Here is a 7,619-nt window from a genome sequence, read left to right as displayed (position 1 = left end):
CCCCGGCCCAACAAGGTCTCATTTATGTCAGATCCAGCCCTCATAACAAATGAGTTCGACACCCCTGATCTAAACAATGATATAAAAGAACTTCAGCAGCAGCAGCTGTTAAGTTGGCCTGATTTTACCCATTCCTCTGATGATGCTGGGTGGGATCCAGCCAGCTATTTTACTCAGTCCCCCCCCCTCCTTACTACCAACCAGTGTTCCCTCTAAGCTGAGTTAGTGTGAGCTAGCTCACAGATTTTTAGCCTCCGGCTCACAGATTTTTCTCTTAGCTCTGGAAGGAGGGCTCCAGAGCAAACTAATTTGTGCAGTAGTCAAATCGCTGGCTCACAACTTTAATGCCAGCAGCTCACAAAGTAGAATTTTTGCTCACAAGACTCCACAGCTTAGAGGGAACATTGCTACCAACCCACGTGCCTTTTGCCAATGGAGGCCCATGACCCCCAGGATAGCCTTTTTCACCAGCAGAAATGCTGATTGGCTCCAGGCTGCTTTTGGAACATTTCCTGTGCAAGGCTTTGGATTCACCACTGAAGTTTATTTGCAGGACTGAAGTTATCATCAGCGTTGACTGCTGGGCTCAACGGCATGATTCTTAGATGTCCCAAAGAAGTCTTGCCGTTTCCAAAGACTGCACCATCCTCCTCCAACTGAGGCATTTGGATGATGCGTTCTCAACATTGTCCTGAGTGCGCAGGTGACTCTTCCAAGCTCATGCAAATCCACCCCAGACCATTTAATTATACCCCTGGAAGCCACTCAGAGCCAGGACTGCAGAAGTGTTAACTGAATTATTTTATTTTTAGCTGTGAGCTCAGTTTTCAGTATTTTAAGGCATTATAGCGCTGATCTCATCAGATCCTGGAAGCTAAGCAGGGTCAGCCTTGGCCAGTATTTGGAGAGGAGACCACTGAGGATTACCAGGGTTGCTACGCAGAGGCAAGCAATGGCAAACCACCTCTGGATGTCTCTTGCCTTCCACACCCACAGGGTAGCTATAGGTCAGATGTGACTTTATGGCCAAAAAAAAAAAGTGAGGGGGTTACAGGGATGCCCTGTTAAGAGTACTTTAAATTTAAGCAGGGATGCTCTTCTTCTGACTGCTCCTCAGGTAAATATCAGTGAAATTACTATCCAATGTAGGTAAAACTAGATAGAAGGACTTGTAGGTTGTCACAGGAGGAAGAGAGAGAGAAACTATTTGGGAATTCCTTCTCCCCCAATTGACTAGCTTGTACCTTCTAACCAGTAAGATGAGGGCAGGGGTCATTTTGTAGAAAAAGAGGTGCAGGAGCTCATTAGCATAACTCATTAGCATAACTCATTTGCATATGCCACCCCCCCTGACATCACCGGAAGTGTGTCAGAAGGCAACACCCACCGCTCAGGCTCCACTGGACTGTTTTGGATTGCTAGCTATTGGGGGGGGGGAACATGCAGATCTGCCCTAGCAGAGGAGGGAGAGCTTATACCTGAATAAAACTTGGTCTTAAAGGTGCCACTGGACTGTTTTGGACCGGGGGGCAGAGGGGGGCTCTGCAACTTACCTGGCTGCTTCTTGCTCTGACTGAGGGCTGCTGGGAGCAGGGGGGCGGGGCTTGTTGCATGTGCCTGCCCCCTGGCCTCTTTACTGCTGGAGCTCCGCTCCTGTGCGCTCCTGCATGAAATGACCCCTGGATGAGGGTATGTGGAAGGAAGCAAAGGCAGACGCTCTGTTATCACCCAAGAGCTGCCGGAAATATGTGTGTTGCAAGATCTAAAATTCAGTCATTATAGGGTTAATGTGTGCTTACCTTGTGTGCTATTGTTTAGACTGACCTGGAGTCCGACTCTAGGGTTGCGGTGCTCATCTCCGTTTCCAAGCCGAAGAGCCAGCGCTGTCCAAAGACGTTTCCGTGGTCACGTGGCCGGCATGACTAAACACCAAGGCGCACGGAACACAGTTACCTTCCCACCGAAGTGGTACCTATTTATCTAGTTGCAATTTCTTGCTTTCGAACTGCTAGGTTGGCAGGAGCTGGAACTTGAGACGGGAGCTCACTCCATCATGCGGCAACTCAGGTCTCGAACTACTGACCTTCCACAGCCTGCAGTTCAGCATCTTAACCACTTGAGCCACCGCAGATGTTAGAGATGTTCTTATACCACTAGAGCTTCCAAAATGGAGCTTTCTTCTCAGCATGAAAACGGCAGGACTGAGTGGTTTGATAAAAGAGCTTCATTATGTACCCTTGCAAAAGAAAACTGCCTGCCTGAGATGAACTGATAATTCCTGGGCACAGGCAGCATAGAAGACTCTGTGCTCACTCATCCTTGAGGTTCATTCGATGAAGCTTCTGGGGTCGAATGCGTTCTCAATACACTGCATTTCTGGAAAATGTAACCATTAGGGGAATTTTTACCTGTGGTTCACTTGTGCATTTGCTTTGCTCATCTTTGTTCGGAAAACCACAAGACGTTTTAGACATGTGCTGAAGTGTCCAAAATGTTTTTGACTCCCCCTCCCCATCTCAAGCAAGAGTAATCCTTGCATTTTTAGTCCCCCCCCAATAAAAAATGTTATCAAGCACCCTGCAGAAAAACTGCCATCAGGCAGCCAAGTGCAAACCAAACCTGAAGACAGCAACTTGGCAACCGCAGATAAGTGTTCTCGTCTTCAGCCTATTCCCTTGTCAGAAGCACAGCTGTGCTGGCTGGGGGAAAAACAGCCAGAGCAACTACAGATGGACAGTTGCAGTCAGCAAAAACCTCTCTGCCAATATTCCAGGCCTGCATCTGTTTGTTGAGTACTAGAGCCTGAGGTCTGGCTGAGGTCCTCAACCCACAAGTTGGGACCCACCAGTGGGCCCGCTAGGGCTGCCAACAGGCCAGGAGGAAAGCATCCCGCATGGTATAGTGGTTAAGAGCAGCAAACTCTAATCTGGAGATCCGGGTTTGATTCCCCACTCCTCCTCTCCATGAAGCCTGCTGGGTGACCTTGGGCCAGTCACAGTTCTCTCACTCCTTCAGCCCCACCTACCTCACAAGGTGCCTGTTTTGGGGCGAGGAAGGGAAGGCGATTGTAAGCCGGCACTTTGAGACTCCTTAGGGTAGGGGAAAGCGGGGTATAAAAACCAACTCTTCTTCAGCTCTTCATCCTATCCCTTTGATACGAGTTTAACGTGCAGAAACAGGCAGCTGAAGCTCTTCGTGGCATGGAGCTGAGTAACATCACCCGATAACTGCTCACAGATCAAAATGGGACAGCTAGAGGGACCAGTTCAAAAGCTGGCAACCCGATGGATCACAGACGCCCTTCTGCCAGGTTTCAAGCTCATAAAGAGCTGTGTGTGTGTGTGGGCGTGCGCATGCGCTGCTTTTTAGAAGGACCTGATGTATAGAAAGCCAGGAGCCAGAGGTCATTTCGGGGGGGATCGCGGGGGAACACAGTTCCCCCGGGTGAGGGGCGGGGGGCGCCCCGCTTCCGGCCCTCATTCAGCCAGGAGGAGGCAGGAGAAGAGGGAGGGTAAGTTGCTTCCTCCCCGCCTCTCCCCACCTCTGCCTGCCTGTGGCCAGGGAGGGCCTTGGCGGGGCTTCCTCGCACTCCCGCCGGCCTTGCAGGTCCACCGCCGGGCCCCTGATGTCAGGGGGTGTGGCATATGCTAATGAGTTATGCTAATGAGTTATGCTAATGAGTTCCCCTAGCTCTTTTTCTACGAAACGACCCCTGCCAGGAGCCATATCTCCTTCCTCTGCCTGCTTGCTGAGAGGAGCAACAGGACAGCAAGGTAAGGCAAGTGATTCTTTCGTGGCTGTGGCCCTTGGCTTGTCACTGTAGTACACTCCCTCGTTCTTGGCTTGCATTTCCCCCCCCTAGTCATAACTGTACTGATTTGCTCCCCACAGTCTTGGCCTTGACATGGGCAACGTCATAACCCTGTCTCCTCTGCTTCCTGTCACCTGAAACACTGATGTCATGCAACTTCCTGAGGGGTGACATGATTGAGGTTTATAAGATTACGCATGGGATAGAGCAGGTAGAGAAAGAAGTACTTTTCTCCCTTTCTCACAATACAAGAACTCGTGGGCACTCCATAAAATTGCTGAGCAGTCGGGTTAGAACAGATAAAAGGAAGTACTTCTTCACCCAAAGAGCAATTTGACGCATGGAATTCATTGCCACAGGAGGTGGTGGCACCTACAAACATGGACGGCTTCAAGAGGGAACTGGATAAGCATATGGAGCAGAGGTCCATCGGTGGCTATTAGCCACAAGGTATAGACAGGAACTCTCGGTCTGGGGCAAACGGTGCTCTGTATTCTTGGTGCTTGGGAAGGGGCAACAGTGGGAGGGCTTCTAGTGTCCTGGTCCCACTGGTGGACCTTCTGATGGCATCTGGTATTTTTGGCCGCTGTGTGACAGAATGTTGGACTGGATGGGCTATTGCCCTGATCCAACACTGGCTTCTCTTATGTTCTGACTTCCTTGCATTTCTGTACCTCTGAGGCCTGGAATGTTGGAAGACCACTGCCATACACCGATCAAATTCCAGTGGCTTGAGTATTTGCATTAGCATCTCATGTTTAATTATACTACAGATATCCCTGAAGTTTGTTCTCTGTACTGTATAGCATTTGCACTTGGTTCAGTGTTAAATGCTATATTTGAATTGAATTTTGAATTGTCTAGAAGTTTCTAGTATCTTATATATAGAGACCAGCATGAAAAAGGATGCATGTGTACTTATGGGATTTAGCCTGTGCTTAAATTCTAGAATGTAAAGGGGCGGGATGGCAGGGGGTTAAAGAAAACTGAGCTCTGCACCAGGTAGCAGGTGAATTTGAGTGTCAGAAGGGATACGTATGGATCATGTTTCCCCTTCCTTTTGCATCCCTAGCCCATGCTTTTCTTTTGCATACCCAGCTTCCTCCCCCCAGAGAATAATCACAGCCATCCCTATATCCAGCGTATCTGCTTGATATGAACACTGTACAATTGTGAATGTGTCTTGGGCTCTCACTCTGAGTCACACAGTGTCGATATGAAGCGCTGGATTAGCACCAACAACATTCTCAAATGTTTAGGTAGGTTTAGCTTGAAACAGACACTGGGAATCTTTACCTCTTTGTCTGCCCCATCATGCTACCCCTGCAAATGTGGGGTCTGAAGCCAGTGAGTGGTACAGTCACAGATCATGCAGCAATTTTACTGGCAGGCCCAAAGGCAAGACGAAGCTGTATCTTTCCTGGGGTGAATTCTAAAAGGCAGCTTTTAGAAGCTAAAGTCAATGACCTCCAAGGTTGAAGACAGTTTAAAATACACAAAAAACATGTGCGCGTGCACGCTGTATAGAAATATTGATTTCTAAAAATCCATGCCTTCTCCTGTGATTACATTCTGACAACATGCTGTGCCTTGTTTCCTCTTGCTAGCCACATGGTAAGGCCAAATGGCCTAAATAGTCATGCCATAAACCCACATTCTTTCACACTTCCATGCTAAACGCCAGACCTCATGGCTACACTTTCTGGCCCCACATGCGACAAGTCACGTACTAAATGAAGTAGCTAGAAGCTGGGTTACCTGACTGCAGGAGGAGTCTCCAAACTTCTAGCCAATCCTAAATTGCAGCTATGACAACCAACAATTGAACACACCTATGTCCACTCGTGATTGGCTGCATGGCCACAGCTGATCATGACTGGAATTGGACGCACACACACAAAGATACCTGGCAACACTTTTGTTGAATAAGAAAATCTGTCTACTTACCTTCAGTTTCACTACCAGTTCAGAACAGCACCCATTTCTTATTAAGTACTGCTCAGAGCTGATTTAGAATGGCACATTTTGTGTAAAACTGCATTAGGTGGGAAAAAATACCTGTCACTCCTTATCCTCAAACCGCTGAGAGATAAATACTTATTTAAAGGAAAGGCACGTACAGTCCAGGATTGATCTCGCCCAGCACTGAAACCAGGTTCTGAGGCAAAGCCCCACTGAGACTTGGCCCAAATTAAGGCTTGGATCCAGAGTAAACACTTGTCTCTTCAGGAAACATTATTTGGCAAGTATCTGTATAAAAGACAACACCCAGTGCTGCCAAAACGTTCTGTTGTCTGCATTTCCTGTACTTTCTCTATTCTAGCAGACTTGCTAGCGTGTCGTGCTGATAGCAAGCAATCACTTTAAGAACTTTTGGGAGGTAGGCGTTACCTGGCACAGCTATGCAGAGATGGAACTAATAGATTATGTTGAGGTGGCTCCGTGAATGGATTTGCTTATGCTCTGTGCCTGACAGATCACTATATTCATAGTTCCAGGGTTTGTTTATGACATTGCAGCAGCTCAGCTGTGCTGCAACACACCAAATTTATTATACACTTTTAAAATGAGTTTTAATATATGTATTTTAGGGTTGCCAGCCTCCAGGTGGGGCCTGGGGATCTCCCGCTTTTACAACTGATCTCCAGCTGACAGAGATCAGATCCCCTGGAGAAAATGGCTGCTTTGAATCACCTGCATTCGCTCTTGAGTATCTTGCAGGTGGTATTCCAGATCCATTTAGTTTGCTCAGCTTAAGAGGCATCATATACAACCTGTAGATTTTATAGTTGCCCTTTCTAGGATTAACTGAGACTGTAATCTTGGTTTCCTTAGTAAATTTTTCCACATTTCTTTTGTAAACTCTAATCCCAAATCTGTGCCTAATGTATTCAATAAGCTGACTTGCTCATATTCATCACCACATATAAGTCATAGATTTGACAATAAGCCTTTAGTTGTTTTCAGTGAACACACAGTTTCCAGTTAGGTCAGGCTTCTGTTGATCCCAGATTATTTACTGTGTTTAGCTAAGGATAAAGTAGGAACCTATAAACACATCCTGCATTTAGGCCTGCCAATTCAGGCTTGGGAAATTCCTCGAGATTTGGAGAGGGTGTAGTTAGGGCAGAGAGGGAGCTTATCAGGGATATGATCTCTATGGCACACCATGGAATTTCCTCCAGAGTAACTGATCTCGGTGGTCTGAAGATCAGTTGTGTGACTCCAGAACTCAAAGCCCCACCTTGAGGCTGGTAACCCGAATTGTGCTGCAAATCCCTTCATTTTTGTTGTTTAGTCGCACAGTCGAGTCCGACTCTTCGCGACCCCATGGACCAGCTCCCGCCAGGCCCTCCTGTCTTCCGCTGTCCTCTGAAGTTTGCTCAGTTTCATGTTCGTTGCATCGATGACACTGTCCAACCATCTCATTCTTTGCCGTCCCCGTCTTCTTTGACCTTCAGTCTTTCCCAGCATCAGGGTCTTCTCCAGTGAGTGCTCCCTTCTCATTTGGTGGCCAAAGTATTTGAGCTTCATTTTCATTATCTGGCCTTCCAGGGAACAGTCAGGGTTGATTTCTTTTAGGATTGACTGATTTGATCTTCTTGCAGTCCAAGGGACTCTCAAGAGTCTTCTCCAGCACCATAGTTCAAAAGAATCTATTCTTCGGCGCTCGGCCTTCCTTATAGTCCAACTCTCGCAGCCATACATGACTACTGGGAATACCATTGCTTGGACCATGCGTATTTTTGTTGGCAGGGTGATGTCTCTACTTTTTATCATGCTGTTGAGGTTCGCCATCGCTTTCCTC

The sequence above is a fragment of the Gekko japonicus genome, unplaced genomic scaffold (assembly GCF_001447785.1).
Source record: "Gekko japonicus isolate JY-2015 unplaced genomic scaffold, Gekko_japonicus_V1.1 scaffold428, whole genome shotgun sequence".
Classification (NCBI taxonomy): domain Eukaryota; kingdom Metazoa; phylum Chordata; class Lepidosauria; order Squamata; family Gekkonidae; genus Gekko; species Gekko japonicus.
Note: the sequence above shows the minus strand (reverse complement) of the source record.